This window comes from Oryzias latipes, chromosome 10 (genome assembly GCF_053564925.1).
Source record: "Oryzias latipes strain Hd-rR chromosome 10, Olatipes_Hd-rR_3.1".
Taxonomy (NCBI): domain Eukaryota; kingdom Metazoa; phylum Chordata; class Actinopteri; order Beloniformes; family Adrianichthyidae; genus Oryzias; species Oryzias latipes.
Window position 1 is genome coordinate 8,564,604 of NC_136246.1, and position 18,776 is coordinate 8,583,379.

Below are 18,776 nucleotides of genomic sequence, written 5' to 3' on the forward strand. Positions count from 1 at the left end.
ATAACTCACTTAGGTCATGTTCTAAAAGTTAAAGATTAAATAAAAAGTATAAAAGAAGGGGTTGGACTCAACCAAAGTGTCTAGTAATTTAGAATATAACGGTAAAACACAGCCAATATTTGAAGTTTGTCCAATTAGCTCAAACTTTCTTGATAATAGTAAAATATTAAGGTCATAAAAAACACTTCTTTGTTATGCTGTAGAGGCTATATAATCATCGTAAATAATTAGTCTTAGAGAGAATTTGCAATCTAAAATATATCTTTTATTGGATCTCCACTAACCTGATGTCAAATTGTATGGAATTCTAAAGCAGAAATTGTCTTAACATCTGCTGCAACAGATATGAATGCTTGACATGTTTCCCTTATAGACACATTTTGATATGTCCTGAATGTTGCTAAATGAAGGTTTTTTTAGCGTTACCCCATAGATATTCCTAAAGAGGACCTGGCAGGTTGACATCAAAAGCAAAACTCCAGCTGGGTTCATAAACACATATAGAGACACTCATTTCTGGATGTTTGCTAATCTGTCTTTACCTGCATGTAAAGTCCTTTCCATAATCCAAGACAGCTATAACAGCTTCAAGTGTCAACAAGGTTTTGAAGCGTACTCACAGAAATGTTTGACCATTCTTACAGAAGCACACTATTGGTGAAAGATAAGGCATGTCTTTACTCTTATTAATCCGAAATGTGCTCTGTTGGGTTTAGGTCAGTACTCTGCACCAGTCAGTTAAGTTCTTCCACTCACTTATGCATGCATTTATGAAGCTTGATTTTTTTGGGGGCATTGGGAGCATGGAAAATCTCTAGGTGTGTTGAACCCAGCCTCTGAAAGACAAGACCATACCAGTGCAGTACTTCTGCCCACTGCCAATTTTAGACTATTCTGTCAGATTATCAAATGGAGAAGCATGATTCTTCCCCCCAGAGAGTGCCACTACTTTACAGCCCTTTGGTGATGTGCTTTACACCACAACATCTGACACTTTGAATTCCATGGATCTGCAGTTTGGATGCAGCTGTTCGACCATTGAAACATCGTCCACCAAGTTTTCTATACACTGGTCTTGAGCTAACCTGAAGGCCACACGAGGTTCAGAGGTCTGAAAAAAAGAAAATCGGTTCAACCTTTGCACACCGTGTTCCTCAGCCTCCACTGACACTGTTCTGTCAATATATGAGACATACCACTTTGTGCCTGTAGTATTCTAATTCTCAAACCATTTTACTTTGTCTCAATCCCACTGACAGTTGACTGTGAAATATTCAGTACTGTGAACATTTCAGGACTGGACTTGCTGCAAAAGTGATGTCTTCTAACAGACCCACAATGGAATTCACTGCAGTTTTAAGAGCTTTCTGTCACATATATTTGTGGGCCATTTTATTCACCAGTGCCATTGGAAGCGACTGAAACACTTGCATTTAATAATCTGGATGGGTACAAGAATATTTTTGGCAGTAGGGTAGAGTAGTGCGCTTCATGGTTAACCTAACATAATGAAAGTCCATGCTTTAAACATCTAAAGAATGTGTAAATAGATTACCAATGAAAAAAATACCATAGCAGCTCTGACTGAGCAGTCACTTAACAGTGGAGATGTTTAGCTTTATTGAGCTTAGAAATATACAAGCTGTTAAGATGTTAGTTTGTTACGCTATGTTAATGATTCAGCTCTGTTAACCAAGTAACTAGACCCCATTTTGCAGTGGTCTAACTGTAAGTAAGTTTAGAGATCAAATTTTTATTTGTGGATTTGAGGAAACCAGTTTGGTTTCGGCTCCACTTTTTTTTATTCAACAGAAAATTCATTCCAACTATAATTAAACTGACTCGGGTAATAACTGCAAATAGAATTGAACCAAAAAATAAAGTCCATAAGAATTTACTGACCTAGAAATGCTCATGAACAAACATAAAAGCAAGCATGGGCATTTTAAATTCCAAAGAATATTAAAAAACAAAGTTGATTTGAAGTGTTTTTCAACTTTTTTTGAGCCAAGGTACACTTTTCCTTTGTGAAAATACCAACTCTGAAAATGTAAAATAAGAAAAAATTAATTCTGTAGTCTAAATTTAAATTAATTAGTCATTCTTTCTTCAATAATAACCAAAAAACACAAAGGAAAAAGTATTTCATGATTTTTTTTACCATTTTTGTTTTTGACACCAATTAGGTGAAATTGAATAATTTCCAACGGCAAAATTGACTGTCTCTACTGGTGTGGCACATTGGTTGTAAAACGCTGATATATACGCCATCCTGCATAAGCTTTAGAAGTTAAAAAACATTGAAAAAAACAAAGAGATAAGTATGATGGTTTCTAAAGTTAATGCAGGCATCACGAAAATAGATAACATGAAGGACATAGGAGAGTGAAAAACCTTCTAAATATTTATTTAGACTTCTACAGGAGCCTGAGTCCTGACAGGTAAATGAGTTCATTTCTCAGTATTAGTGTTACCATGTTATTAACCTTTTTAAATGCACTTTTTAAATGGATTAATGCATTTTAATGTCTTTTTTATTACATTTCCTCACTTCCTCGCTTTCATTACCCTGAACACATGTGCCTGGTTTGACTGCAATTCTTATTTCCACAGACCTTTTCCATTCCCTCGTTTTTTTCCCATTTTTAACCAACATATTGAAACCTCATTTTGCTCTACTTTTACTACTCCCTCGCTACCATTTACTTCTTACCATTGGCCACTCTCTTCCTCTTATTACCACCTCCTATCCTCTCTTTTTCCCTGTCATCACTCTTTCCCCTCTTTTGTGCCCCCTCTCCATTTTATTGTTTATTCACTCTTCACACCATCCTCTTCTCAGTCACAGGAGATTCACTTCTTTCTCGCAGGAATGTTTCAATGGTCTCCTGCCTTTTTTCAGATCTTCACAAATAGAACTTCCTTAGTTTTACCCAGGGGACCACAGGAGCTGGACTTTCATCCGACCCTCTCATTTCTTGACACTCTTGATTTAAACACATAAGTTGCAGCCTTTTCGACTCCTCTTACTTTCTCCCCGTTCTTCTCTCTCAATATTCCTTAATGTATTCGATGTTGGCAAAAGGATTTTAACGTGTTTCATGTTACACATGTAAGCAAAAACATGAAATTATAGGCACAAACTGTCTCAACAGGTTAAATTTTTTTTAAAAACTGGTTCCAGTTCTCAAAACTACTAAATATCGTAAAGGTTTCATAGTAAGGTGCAATAGTTTTTACTACTGTATCAGATTGATTCCTATATGATCTTTGAAAATCTGTAATTTATAATATTTAACATAACTTATAGCCAGATGTAAATTCTATAGTCTCATTTTTTCAGGATAATTGCTGTTATCTTTAGATAAAAGCTAAGTATGTATTTCTAAATTCCAGCAGGAAAATACTTCGTAGACTGATAAGACTTGGAAGAAGACTTATGAGGGGGCTTATATGCCGTCTAATAATGCGAAAAACTAATCTAATCTATATATATGGTGGAGGTAGTATCACGTTGTGTTTTCCTTCAGCCAGTAGCTTAGTTTTTTGTAAGGCCCATTATTTTATGCAACATTTGTTTTAAAATTGCACATATGTGCGATCTTAAGTTTTTAAATGATGGTTGATTGTCTCAGCTCTTTACCAGTACTTAGAAGACTAGTTCAGCAAATGCTATATTTGTTGGTCCTGCGTGTTTTGTACATTTTTAGAAAAGTCAAGGTTTGGAGACTATGTTACCATTCTATCAGTCTGGATCTGGAAGTCCCAAAGGATCTTTGCCCTTTTCCTTTCAACATTTCAGGTGACTACCTCTTGAAGCTCATCAAGAGAATGACAAGAGGATGCAAAGCAGTAATCAAAGCAAAAGGTGGCTACTATGGATGGGTATCATTAAGGTTATAACGGTACCACTACTCTCTTTGATACTGCTTATGGATTCGGTATTTTAATGATACTCTTATCGATACTTTTTGAGGACGAAAAATAAATAAACAAATAAATAACAAATTAAGAACATTAAGTGTTTTATTATCTCATTATGAAACACCCAGAGTTCTGATGAACGAGATGATGGAAAGAAAAAATTCACTTTGATGCAGCCTCCTTTCTATTTATTTATTTTCTTTAAATCCAGTAAATCCAAATAATTATATTAATTTTATGTATGACAACTATTTTTTATTAGGAAGCAGCTGCTAGTTTGCTGCGGGTCTGGAATCATAAGCGGTGAGTCTAAGCCCCCCCCCCCCCTTCTCTACCTGTTCGTTGTTTTCCCTCACGTGCAACCCCCCCCTCCAGCTTGTACTACACAGACAGCGCAACATACGGCCATCGTAGCAGCAAGGTGACAGGATAGTAAGGGCACCCTTACGCAAACTTAATTAATTTTACGCGGAAATGGGTGGTTTTAGTCTAGGGGGAAAAAAAAGGCTTTTTTGGGGCGCTCATGTGTCCCGTACTAGATCGCCACTGATTGTCTTTCCAGAAAGACTTTCCATCCCATAATAGGCTCTGGTCGGCGTTCACAGCTGCAGACACGCCCCCTCCGCGTGCTCACGCTGCTCTCTCGTGCGCTACCCAAATGTGTTAAAAGGCACCATGACAATCTGACAACATGATAGTTATTTTTTCAATCACGCAAATTATTTGTGCAAAGTTGAGCCAACACCTGTGCTCAAGTGAGTGTTTATGTTCTTCCTAAATGGATGATGGGATGTAAAAAGAAGGAGGGAGAGCGCCCAGTCATCCCCACACCAAGACCCACACCGCAGCAGCAGCGGCAGCCAGAACCCCCCAATACCCGCACAGCAGCAGATAGAGAACAACCGCCCCCCCGGGTGACCACATACGCCACCTAGGCCAGGGCCAGCAGGACTGCCACAGGGGCCGCCAAAGCCAGAGAGCAGGAAGGCATGGGGGGACAGATAGTGCATCTCCATCCCAACCAGGAGAGCAGCCCCCCCGCCGCGCCGGGAGGGCCCAACGTGGAACCTCGCCCCAGGAGAGCGCCCACAGCCCCAGACGAGCACCTCATCACCACCCAGAAGTTCTTGGCATCCCCCAACCCCAGGTACGAGTCAGGACCCCCCAAGGGAGACCAGCCCCGCGCTCCAGGCAGCCACCCACCCGGCCCACGGTTGGTCCAGGAGAGAGCAAGGAAGGGGTCAGCCGTCACCTGGGTCACCCCAGGGGAAGAGCGGGTCCACAAGAAGCCCACAAGAACTGTATATTTATACATACTAGAGGGCTGCATTGGGATTGGGTCCCGCGGGAACCAACCCAAATCTCGCGGGATTGGGCGGTTTGAATTGTGCTGCGGGCGGGAGCAGGCGGCTAAAAAAAAACCCCGCGGGATCAGTGCTGCCATGAATATCTCATGAATATATATTAGCGGACTACGTTAGGCTGAGCGGCCGTTTGATTCCTATGTACTGAAGCTCCGTGAAGGCACCAGGTAGAGACGCCCAATGGCCACTGTCATCTAACCTGTTGTTGGGGGTGTGCAACGCCCCGCCCCGCCTCTCACCAAGAGCGCGCTTCAGGCCGTCTGTCTGCGCGCACACGCACACGCACACTTTTAACCGAACAGGATTTGTGAAAATATATTTAATAATTAAGTTGCAAATTACACAAAAGAGGAATGCATGAAAAGATGAGGCTGGAGGAGGGACATGAATCTCTTTAATAATATCAATACAAATACGTGTTTTTTTCCTGCGGGACGGGAGACGATACAAAATCAATGCATCTCTATTACTGTGCGGGACTAAATTCTATGAGTTTTGCGGGTGCGGGCGGGAGTGGACATACATATTGCGGGTGCGGGCGGGAGTGTAACGCATACGTTGCGGGAGCGGGCGGGATTGGTCAGAAATTCAGCGGGCGCGGGCGGGAGCGGGATGAAGAAAAAAATCCCGCGCAGGGCTCTAATACATACACACACACCATTACAGGAAATCTGTGACCTCACTTATAGGATTCTGAGCTGTGAAATGAAACCCAATGTGACCAGTGTTTACTCCACCTACCTCAACAATGTAATGACATTTTCCAATTGGGTGGGATATTGTAAGATTAAGTCCAACCACTTACCAATCAGTTAACATTCTCCCTGATAATGCACAAAATTCCATCCATTCATCCATCTTTAGAACCTGCTAAATTCCTTTAGAGATCACAGTGTTGCTGGAGCCTGTCCCAGCTACTGTTGGGTGAATATGAGGTACACCCTGAACAGGTCACCAATCAGTCGAGGGGTCGTACACAACCACATGCAAACATAGAGGCAATTTAGAGTCACCAATGCACCTAAACAGCTGTGAGGAAACCGCAGTGCCTGGAAAAAAACCCACACATGGACAAGGAGAACATGTAAACTCCACACAGAAGGAGCCCAGCCAGATTCAAGTGCTGTGAGACAAGAGTGCTAATCACTGCACCTCTAATAAAATAAAAGCAACTAATAACACCCCCTACTATTTTGGATAAAAGAAAAAACAACAAACATTGAGGCATTTATTTTTAATTCTTTTTGGTGTAAAATCGAAGCTTTAAACATGGGAGGAAAATGCTCCCTGCTGACCAGCTGGTAGCCTTTCTTGGCCCCGCCCCCTTTCCTTAGAGTCAGCTGTGCAGGCGTCTGGCCCAGGTGCAGATCATCAGTAAATGTGTATTCAAGCGTGAGGCACGCACATAGTCAGGAGAGTAGAGCCTATGAGAGTCAGGGCTGGTGGAGTGTAAAGGATTGATTGCCGAAAGGTATTTTGGAGGTTATTTATATTGAAGTGTTGGCGAGGGGTGGTTCTTGTGAGGGGTCGTGTGTTAAGCGGGTGATTAGTTGGTAAGTTTTGCTGTTGTGAATGGGGTTCCTGTTGTGGTGTTTGTGGCAGCTTTGTTTACTGGTCTGGGGAGTGTAAGGCGTTTGGTTTTTTTATTACCTGCTTACTTTTGCACCCCCCCCCTAAGTGACTGAGTTTTGTTGTTTGAATTAGGGGCTGGACTTTCGCAGCCCAGTTTATGAGTCTCCTTTATTCTATTGATTAGTTGTTGGTGAGTTTTGCTGTTGTGAATGGGGTTTCTGTTGTGGTGTTTGGGGTATCCAGTTCAACGTCAGACAGCAAGCACCAGGGCTCAGCCAACTTTGATGATTGACATGGTGGGGTTAATTCCGTTTCTTTTGAATTACCAGTCCCCTTTTGGGTTTTGATTAAACTCCATCCAGGGCAGAATAGTTTCTACAACCACTACAATACATTTTATTATTTCAAAACTTTCCAGTGTTTCATCTATTTCATATTTTATGGCCCATTTTTTTGGCTCCCACAAAACATAATTAAACAGTGTTCATCTGGGTCAGTAACTTCTGCCTCTAGAGGTATTTTTAGGGAACTGCAACATTTGGTACTTGGGGGCAAATCGGGGAATGGAGAATAGGGGCTTGATAGAAGCCTGTAGGTCACATGACTCAGATCCAGATTTTTATAGTTGCTTTGCTTTCAACAAATTACACAAAGGGATAGTTGTTTCTTGGGGAGATTATTACTGATTTACTTGATTTATTCATCTAGGCACCTTGACATTGGGTCCCAGTGTACTCACACACGTGTATTGGAGTCACACAGCTTTACAATGTCTGTTTAGATCATTTGGGCTTATGGTGCTCTCCTGCCCACAGCTGACCTCCCATGACAGTTTAACACACCTTGAAGATAGTTTGTCTCCCCCCGCATGCACACACATGCTCTCATGCACACGCCTGCTTTTTGACAGGGAAGAGCATAAATAGGTTTAACGTGAGCGTCTAGTATTCTGCAACGGAGCGACAAAAAGGAAAAAGAAAAAAAAAGAAAAATGCAGCCCACTTCAGATACGCATTGCTCCAGCAGAGACAGACTCTTCCTGCTCAGAGTCCTGCTTGGACCAGAAGGAATAGTCTGAAGGCCAAAGAAAGAGGAAATTTGTTCAAACATTCTGTACTTTTAGAACTTCACTCCCTCTGCAGCTGAAATGCAGTACACAAAGTCCAAACTGTTTAACAAATTGGGCTTAATTTGAAAGTTCCTCATGCATGCCAACCTCATCATTTTTAGCTGTTCCTTCTCCAGAAAAACAAATGTTCATCTAGCCTGGAGTTGTTTTATCCAGTAATAACCTAATTCTTCTAGCAGCAAAGCTATTAAAAAGGAGGGGAGCCATTTATTTAAAACCTATTAATGATTCTTGAAAACCCTGTTTGGACTAGACATGAATCATCAGTCACACAGATAGAGAAACAAAATTCGAAACCTCATGATCATTTATAGTATGTGTGGGAGTAATGAAAAATGAAAGCATAACAGAGTTATCATTCTAAAAATATTTCGTTTTAAACAACCACACATCCATAGCTTAATTGGTGTCTCTGAATTGCCCCCTAGGTGTGCATTTGAGTGTGATTGTGAGGTCGTGCAACAGACGGGCGACTTGGTCCGGGTGTATCCAGCCTTCACCTAACAGTAACTGGGATAGGCTCCAGCTACCTCAATGACCTTAAAAGGAATAAAGCAGGTTCTGAAGACGGTTGGCTGGATGGACAACCACACACTTTAACAGACAAATGGTTTGCACAATACATTTCCAATTCCTTTACAATTTAAGAGAATATATTATTTTCACAACTCCTACAGTGTCCACTGTTTATGTGAGTAAAAACGTCACATGTAAGACAAACAAACCTCCATTGTTTTCCACCATTGAAAAAGCTAGACTAGCTCATCTCATTGGGTCTGTCATCTGTTGCCGCAAAGCTGCACGTAAATCATCTGCAATGATTTGTTTGAAAGGCCTGAAGCAACTATGATCTTCATTCATCATGTTATTGTTATTCATCATAGTGCATGTGTTGTACAAAATAAACAACAGGCTCACAGCATCATCAAACAAATGGGAACGATTACATTTTTACACTGGAACATTTCTGGAGTGAAGCACAGATTGACATGATACTGCCGGAACTGTAATGTCTTTTGGTAAATTGGACAATCCCTTCACAACTAAATGTACTGGAAGAAGGATAAGGCCTCCTTATACATTTTTTATGTACATAAAAAGTAGGGATTTGGTCATTTTTCTGTGTTGCATATTTTGGCAGTGTGTGACAGCTGGGACTGCCCTTTATGCTTAACATTCCTCTGCTCGTTGACTCACACGAGTCCGTGGAGTCCAGCACAACGTTGTTGTTGGCAGGGAAGTGAGACTGGGGCGAGGAACGGGGTGAGGGGAGAGCCGAGGAATGCTTTTGATGGAGAGCTCTTAACAGCGGGACACAGCGTTGATGTACTGTGCTAGGTAGAAGTGTGCTGCAAGAAGTGTGTGCTTCTCAGAAGTCCTGGAACACTTGAACTTATCGGTCCTAAAGATATTGCTGTATGTAGAGAATCAAATCGCCAAGGATTCCATCTTTATTTCTACTTTTTAACAAAGCGCAGTAAGGGACGAAGCTTTTATGATGTGAATTTCTCAGACTACCTACACACATCCTACATCAACATGAAAAAACATCTGCTTCAGCTGTAAAACTTAATGTTTCGGAACTAAAACTAGGTAATGTTACAAGTACTGATACTTATCATAAGTCTCTATAATTTAACATATAACCAAAAACATGAAAACTGTCAGAATGAACAAAGAGTCCTTCAAAATTGCCCAAGATCTGGTAGAGAACTGGCAAAGAACTGACTAACAGCTAAATGTTTGGAGCAGAAGCATTTCTTAAGCTATGGACACACTGGACTTGTGACACTTGTACAACCAAGTCTTGTTCGGGTTCTTGTACGTAGTGCCTAAACCTAAAAGCTCATGTAACGTGGACTTTGAATGTGGAAGCCCTGAATACTCATATACGCGTTTACATTAACTTTTCCTTGGAAGTGGTTGCTTGAACACACATTCCAGAGGGTGCTGTGAACGTAGCCCTAAAGATAATTCAAGAATACGCAAAAAAGCGAATTCTTTCAGACCATGGTGTTCAAACTGGACCAGCAGGGAGGGGCTTCTTCTTCTTCTTCTTTTTTTAATTCTGGTCAGACAGAAACAGCTATTATTAATTCCTCCTTTATGATCAATTTTGAATCAGTCGGCACTTCCGTGAATTAAAAGAGACGCCATCCATTCATCCACACCAAATCAGAGTCCCTGAGTGGTGAAAAACTGGTCTATGATCTGGTGTTCAATGGCCATTCATGTTCTAAGTGCAGCCCAAAAACAGACTTAAAAATGTGCTACGCTTGAAGCTTTGAATGTGGAAGCCCTTCACTCATATATCTGCATTTACTTTAAGTTTTCGTTGGAATTGGCCACTTGAACGCACGTTGCAAATGGCGCTGTGAATCTAACTTTAAAAAGATTTTCTTTCCCCCATCTTCCCCCCTCTAGCCTCTTTTTTTGTTTTGTTGAAGAACACATGGAGACAAGCTCAGGTACCTCAGTGATGCCTCAGGCAACGGATCCAGTGATAGATGCCCATTTAGGCCTCTTCCTCAGGTGCACACACACATGAAAACACAAACACTTTCCCATCCTGACCCTTAAATTTCACACAGTCAACAGGTCAACTGCTGCTTGTTCTACACCCCAGACAGTTTACATCAGGCCTAAGGCTGGTGGAAGAATTAAAGTCTGCGTGATACGCAGGCACCCGCACGTTTAAACACATAAAAGCTTCGTGCCTTCACTCCTCTCCTTCCCAAAGACTCATGTGGCGAAAAGAAAACATATACGGTGGCCAGAAAAATCTGCTGTGTGGTGGGGTGGCAGAAAACACGCATTGCCATTCTTCTGAGAAGATCCCCCAAAGGCAAGTCTTTTGAAACCAGTTTCAAGATGTCACCTGGATAAATGAGAATCTCTATTGATAAATCAATTTCTCATCTTTGACCAACATTAGCATGTCTATAGTCACTGCATCCTCACGGTCAACAACACCACAATCTGTAAACCAGTCATTGATGGGCCCACACTCAAACATACAGCCTCATATGACCTAAAGGGAATGTTGGAGGAAGTCAGGAGACTCCAAAAAATATCATGTCTGTTTTATTCCAGAGCACAAAGCCCTCACAACTTAAGATTTACCACCATGAAAGCAGCCATTTCAAAGAAACATACTAAACAACCTGATTTGTTACAGAAACCAGGGGAAACCTTTGGCTTTCCATTTCTCTAACTTGACACGGAGCAATAACAAATCACACATCGGCGTTAACGGCGGCCAAATCTGGGTTGTAAAAATGATTTAAAATGACCACATAATCATGCAGTTCCTTCCAAAAACAAAGATGAGGGCTCAAATTTCAGGCAAATGCTCCCAAACCAATGGAGTAAAGTGTGAAGTTTACCAAGGATCTTTTCCTGTTGGGCTTTTTTTTAAAAAGACCTACAAATGTATGAAAGTGCTGGCTTGAAACAATACGCGAATCATTTTTAACAACACAATCCACCAAAGTGAAAGCAGGAGGAATTATGAAAGCTATTAGCTAACCAAAGTGAAGAGGGAAAAAGACTTAAAACTTGATTACCTATTTTACTTTGTGTAAAATGGGAATTTATCTAAATCTATGGTCTAAAACTAAAAAAAAGTGGATTTAAAAAATAGTTAAGAAGAAAATATTGCTTGGATGATCACCCAGCCCTCTGATGAATTGTAGAGAAAAGATGATTTTAAAATCCCAGTTCTCATGAAATAATTTAGCAGCTGCTAGCTATAAAAACACATTTAGACAGTTTAGAGAAGGATGGGTCTTCCGAGTTTATCAGGAGATTTTATCAAAACAAGACAATGGACAGCATGCACTGGTCTCCGTTTTACAATAAAATAATCCCTTTATGCAAACACAACGCGAGTTCTTGAAACTAAGGTAAATGTTAAGGTAATCTGAAGTAAAAATGTAGACGGCCATTAGCAGGAAGTAGTAAAGACAGTAGTTAGTTAGGCCTACAAATGGGGGTTGACCTGTATGGGTTTTGTGGGTTTTTGACGGGTCTTAGAGAGGGGCGGACCAACCTAGAAGGGGGGAAGGTGTGCCTTGCAGTTTCCTTGGGGCTCGAGTGACCATCTCAAGGGACGTCATGAAAATGGAATGTACCAATGTTGTGCGTGTGATAGGTGTACTGAGAAGTATTTGCAAGGATACACGCACTTTTCTCGTATTGGTTCTACTGCATCATTATTCCACACTCCTCTAGTTGTTAGTAAGGTCCGAGTGTTAGCTTCGCTGATGCAAATGCTGCACACACGGGGTGTACAGGTGATATGTAGGTGTCCGTAGGATGCACACACAAACTACAATTTGATTGTTTCATTTCAACATTTTTCCAGTCACACTTTTCACTAGTGTGCCATTCGTGCAGGTTGGGGGGGGGGGGTTTGACGTGCCTGCATCTCCGCTATTATACCCTCACTTACCATTGCATGTTGTTTAAGTGTTCGCTTTGATTTTCTGCCCACAACTCCCCCGTAGAGGATAATGTACACGAACAGTTTCGCTCTACGGACTCAATGAGCACTCTACGATCTTTACATTTCCTGCGGGCAACCTGCATGCCCCGTACAGATTTGCCCAATTTTTATGCCCTCAGACAGCCTGTATTCACCCGTAAGTGACTAAAACATTAAATCAACATCTACCTGCAGAATCAGAGAATTAAAAACTACATTGCAGACTAATATTCTAATGACTTTTTGAAACTTAAAATGTCTAGTCTGTCCCCTGTCTGGTTTGAGTTCGACTTTTATTTCAATTTAGAAAAGGAAAAATACAAAAAAAAAAAAAAAGAAAAAGAAAAATCAAGAAAACAAGAACAGAAAAGCAAGATTTGCTGAAACTGATCTGAGCAAACAGACTAAGGTCTCCTTTCTTATTTTTTTTTTAAATCTTTCATAGTTTCTAAGCCTCCTTACTAGGCCTGGATGGAAAATAAATAAATAAATAAATAAAGTAAAAATAAAACGAGTGAATGAATTAATTCGAATTTTTTGTTACGGCCGATTTCAAAAATAACGAAATCGAGTTTTTGTGTAATGGTGCATTTTTGGCTCCCCAGAGCTTCCGTAGCGTTAGTTTCACACTGCGGTATGGCAACCGACAAACAACAACATCATAGCACACACGAAACAGCTAGCGACAGCATGGCTTACCGGTGAGAGTGGGAAGTTTGTTCCCAAGAAAGGAATACAAATTTTCCGTTGTTTGGAACTGGTATGGGTTTCCTGCCACAGATGTGGAGGAAGAGACCCCACACTGCAACATTTGCCTAAAGCCCATCACAGTCAAAGGCTCTCACTCATTCTAGCGTGGCACGCGCTCAGTCCTCTTACACACGCAGCGCCCCGACACACATACACTCATTCTACAACACCTATACAGTTAGTTCATTAGTTAGATAGTTAGTTGTTACTGTTATTTGTTAATAAAGAATATTGTGTTGTAATTATTACTTGTAACGGTATTCATTTACCATGCGGCCGCCGGTGGATTTTTTAACAAACTAGTGGAAAAAATGCATGAAAATAAAATCAGGAAAATATAATGAAACATAAATCAAAAGCTAAAGATAAGACTGCACGTTGATTTGTATGTGTGAGTATAAACACTCACAGTCTTGGCAGGTCAGCGTTAAGAGCTTGGAGACCTTAACCTAAAGCCAGTTACCAAAAACAAAGGAATATTTCCTTAAAGTTAAAGTCTGTTGGCATCTAATCCCTAAACACTTTTTAGCCTCATTTCAACTGAGCAGTCCGATCCAGTCCAGTTTAAAATGGTCCAGTCTATTCAGGTGAGTACTTTGAGTACTTTCTACTCAAAGTTGGACCGTCACGGCGGGGGGGGTAAAGCTAACAACAACAATGGAGGTCATCCAGCAGCTCATTTTTTCCTCTTGGCTTTTGGTACTTCGTACAAACACAATTTTTTATGTTGTTTGAGAGAAGATTGCGGCCAGCAAAGAGGAATACAGCCACTTCTTTTGACTTAATGACCTTCAGACAATTAACGGTTGTCAAGAGTAGCTCCACCCTAATCGGTCCGTTCTATTTTCCTATGGACCTGAAACCAAATCGTACCAAAAATGGGAGGATTTGGTCCGCCTTAATGGTTCTATTTTATAACGGAAACAATCAAAATACCAGACTAAACCGTACGGTACTGGTCAATGGCAACAAGGAATTTTACTCCCATCCATCCACACCATGTTTCATGTCACATTGACAATAGAGAAGATTTTGGATATATAGATTAATCTCAACAAAAACTCTTCAGTAATGATGTGTATTTAAGTTTAAACTACATGGTACTTTGTTGTACTAAAATGTAGTTTCCGTGTAACTACTTTTACCTCACAAACGTCAAGTACCATGAAACACTATAAATGTAAAAATAACATACATGAAATAATACTTTGTTAACTTATTCAGTTCTCATTAATGGTACATACCATCAAAAACACTATAAAGCAATTCATCAATACTATGTAAATATATATCTTCCCACATATGAGTATCATGAAACACTAAGAAAGTAAATGTGTTTCAGTTCACACTGCTGAACAATAAACTTAAATTTAAGTAAACCACACACATTTTGACCAGAAACAAGTTCTGTATACTCAGAAACTGCAAGTCAAATGTTTGGACAGGAACTGGTGATGTAGGACCAAAAATGCAGGCCACTGGGATTTGTGGCAGAAACGAAACATTAAATAAATGAACTTAAAATGACAAAATCCTTTGGGAAACAAAACTGTGACAAAGCAGATGACCTGACCAGGAAGAACTGAAAACCAAACGCTCCTACAGGCTGAGGCCAATTTACAGAAATGAAAACAGCTGTGGATGATTATTGACATGAACCTGGAGGGACTTTGCAGGGGACAACTCAAAACATCACCAAAAACATTACTCAAACACCAAACTAGAGTGCACAATCCTCACAACCTGTCCATTGGTTTGAAGGGACAAATGTGTCTGTGAACAGATGGATCCGTTTTTTCCATTGGCCTCTAAAAGACACTGTTAGGCTGCAAAGTCTCCCCTTAAAAATGCAGTGGCAGGTGGTTGGACTGCATGTGAGGAATGTGGGGCTGGGGTCAATTTACTTATTCAGTCACTGTCAGGTTACAGTCACCAGCTGTGGGCACAACTCTGCAAGAACTTGGTGAACAAACAAACATCATTAACAAGTCTGCATTCGGTAAAAAAAAAAGATAAAGCAAAATTTGAACCGTTTTTGCTCGCTGTTATGTCACACACACCACAACATCCAAGGACAAGACCTGATGCAAACCGTGTGTGTTTGTGTCCATTAAGCAACATGATGTTTATCAGCATTATGGAGGCCGACATAGTTACCCATTAACTGTGATAAGACCAATAGCCACACACATTCAGAGTGACACCACCTGCTGTGGGCCACTGCAGGGCCAAAAAAGGGGGACGTTTGCTCCAACTTAAGGAGGTGGGGCAAGGAGCACGAAAGCAGAGGGGGCAGTAAAACTATGGCAGAGATACTCTAAAAGATTCAACTGAAGTCGTTTTTATAAAATTCAGATTCAGATCTTCTAATGTTTAACTCCGTTTTTGTAAATGTCAGGGTTGTTGGGGTCTGCAAAGTTAAAGACAGTGGCCTTTTAAATTATGATTATGCCATTTTTAGACAAAATTAATAACCCGTGTCATTTTTTGGACATAGTTTCTGCAGAGCATCAGGACTTAATTAGAGATTCACCTCTAAGTTTTGGGTGGAACAGTTGAAGCAGAGTATGCCCACCCTTATTTTCAATCATCCATATGCTTAACTTCTCTCCCGCTAGCTTACAGCCCCTCAAACCCCCAACCTAACTTTACTAGTGCAACAAAAATGGTGAGCAAATTTGGTCCAGATTCAAGCTCAGATGAGGAAAATCAAGACAGCCATGGATCCATTTGTCTGCAAGTAGATGCATCAGAATGGAGCTTGTGACCCTCAAATTGTATTCTCTGTCACACACACAAGTTTTTTCTACAGCATGTTTTCGTCTGCTCCTAAATCAGAGCCATTTGAATAAAGAAATTCCTACAAATTAAATTTTGAGCTTCTTTATATATATCTGTCCTCCCTCATGTGAAAAACTCTACAAGAACATGTTCACGAAAAAACACGTTTTTCTTTTTCAGAGTGGTCTTTAAAGCGCTTAAAGCAAGGCATAAAAAAGATCGGCTCTTTATTCTCTGCATCTTGTGTATGAAAGGAATGCATAAAATGCAACCAACCCCAAGAAAATTCATTTACCCATTAAAGAGACAGAGATGAGCACACAAAAATAAATTATTAGTCCAAGAAAATAACTATCATTCTATTTTTTATTCACCTTCTTCGTTGGCAATCTTCGATTTTTCAACATATTTCTGTCAGATTTTTAAGAAAAAAATGATCTATGTAGTTTGTAGGAACAACTGGAACAAAAAGGGACATTTTTAATTCCCAGGCTTTGAAGTCAATCCAGAATCTCTCTGTTGCTTCCTTCCTGCTCCTCTCCCACACATTTTCTTCACCTCCTCCACCTGTGTGTTTTCTGGTTCATTGGGTGGGGAGTCAAACATTCCTCAACACACATGCATGTGTGGACAAATACACACACACACACACACACACACACACACACACACACACTCATGCCTCCTTCCCACATTCCACACCAATCTCCATCCGTAACTAAGTCTATTTGTTCAGCTCTGGTCACTGTCTTAGCCTGCTGCGTGTGTGTTTGTGTGTGCGTGAGTCAAAGATAAATACACACATGACATATTTGAGATATACCAGTCTTTTGTTTCGTCTGGTCCTACGGAGCAGCATCCAAATGTTGCCCTAAAGTCTTAAAAGGAAAAGAGGAATTGTCTAAATGAGGATGTGGTCATGTGTAATCTCTGTGGAGGAAGGGTGATTTGCTCACCGAGTTGACTGACACACACATCTGCTCCACCATGACATTTCCCAGTGAGCCTGGGATTCCAGCAAGCTGCCCTCCTCATCACTTGCTCAAGTAGTGCGCGTCTTCATCCAGAGTGAGGAGAACAGCTCAACAGGACTCCTTTTTCCATGTGGAAGAATGCTGCTTATGGTCACTTGATATCTGCAGAAGTGCTAGCTAATCCCACTGCTTTCCTCTTGCGTGGTATCTACATTTTTACATCTTTTTTCTAAAACCAGTTCATCACACACTAATGCGAGGAATGAATATCCATGGAGTTTTTATAAGCGCAGGGCTCTCCATCACACACTTGTGGAGCCGAGACCAGACTGTTGGCTGAGAGTGGATATTCTATCAAACACACTGCTCTGATTCACTGGCTCAATCGATCATAGTACCTGGTAGAAACACAGTCTGTTTCTTTTCAGTCTACACTTTTCCCATCCTTGCTCTAGATTCCCCTCTGTCATACATCCCACTTTCAACACCATTTGAACTCAAATGTTAAAGGTGTTTGCATTGTCTGTAATGTTTGGGTTTCTTCCCTCCTATTCTGTCAAAACATCACGAATGATAAATTTTGCTCAGTTGATCGGTTTAATGGCAACAATTAACATCTTGCAGTAAAAGCAACAAAAGTGACTTTTCTTTTATGGTGAACTTACAGTGCGATCTCTTAATAAAAGCTTTTGGTCATCTTTCCTGGGTCTACCACAGTCTGCACTGAAATCTGGTTGCTATGGTCACACTACAGCATTAGTGGACAAAATCATTCAATCATACATTCCACTGCGCAGAGCTGTCCCAATGATGAATTTTCTAAGGTTCATTGTGTGTTCCATAACGTTCCCCTCATGGAGCACTGTTAAACGTCCTAAATGAATGACCGGTATTAACATTCTTAGAAATTTATCACAAGGATTAGTTTATGTTCAAATGTAGTCACTGTGGAAGTTTTTAAACTTAAAATCCATTGGCTGGATATGAGAACTGAACCGAGTGACCCCCTGTCCCCTAATGTTCCAAACAGGAAGTACCTGCTGGATCCAAGAAGCCAAAATCCCATGGACTTCGATAGAGAAATAAAAAGCTACTACTCGGTCATTCTATTTATCATAATAACTATTGTAGCTCTGATACCCGTTTTTCAACATGTTCTTGATAAACCTTACGTTATAAATTGACCAATCAGATGCTTCATTAAAAGCATGTGGTCTCACACCAAACGTTTGAAACATCTGACAGATTCTCATGATCCCACTTTCAAGTGGTAGGGGTGGAGATTTCCAAAAAGCTCACTCCTGATTGGCAAGCCTGGTTGCCATAGAAATCCTGACGGATTTGGACCAGTCACTGCGTACCGTCATTGTCTGGCTTCAACAGAGTGGCGTCCATATCTCGATAAAAATGGCGACTGAAAGGGACTTTATTTCATTGGAGCCGGACGCAAGTCATTTTCTACGGATGATGTAACACTCACTCGGTCGAGTTCTAACACACAGTCAATGATCAAATCATGAGCGCTTGTGTTCACCATCTGGTGTCACAGTCTAGGGTTTCACCTGGAAGTGACCGTGATCCCAGTGCAGCTGATGCAGATGTCCTTCAGCGTCCAGTGGGCTTAAAATATTATTTCAGCAATACTTTGATGTTTGTGCAGCACGTGTGTGAATATTTGTGAGGACGATTCACTCCCACAAAGCCCATACTCACAACTATCTAACAACACAAGAAACTACACAAATGAGAAAGGAAGGACAGAACAGCTTAGTTAAGTAGAACTAGTTAGGAGCAGC

At 40.7% G+C, this 18,776-nt stretch overlaps 1 protein-coding gene across 2 annotated transcripts in view; it reads right to left on the bottom strand.

Moving 5' to 3' along the window:
• fgfrl1a (fibroblast growth factor receptor like 1a) overlaps positions 1-18,776 on the bottom strand; it is an 85,893-nt gene that overhangs the window by 52,603 nt on the left and 14,514 nt on the right. The window lies entirely within an intron of this gene.